Here is a 342-nt window from a genome sequence, read left to right on the forward strand (position 1 = left end):
CCTGAAGGACTCAAGTCCACAAACCCAGCTGTACCGCTCCTGGGTACTTTCCTGAAGGACTCAAGTCCACATGTCACATGGCTGTGATCCTCGAACAGTACTGATTATTGCAGCATATTCACTCACAACAGCTGAGGATGGAACCAGCCCAGGTCCCCAACAGTGGAGGAGTGGGTAAAGGAGCCATGCTGTCGCTGCACGATGGGTGTCTTGTGACTCCAAAGAACATTTTACAGCAGTTACTCAGCCATATTTTCATCAGCAGCTCCTCAGAGCCAGGGGCATTGGTGAAGATTAAACCAAAATTCAAGGAGTTTTTGGTGTTATTGCTTTGCAAATAAA

This window comes from Microtus ochrogaster, unplaced genomic scaffold (genome assembly GCF_000317375.1).
Source record: "Microtus ochrogaster isolate Prairie Vole_2 unplaced genomic scaffold, MicOch1.0 UNK4, whole genome shotgun sequence".
Taxonomy (NCBI): Eukaryota; Metazoa; Chordata; class Mammalia; order Rodentia; family Cricetidae; genus Microtus; species Microtus ochrogaster.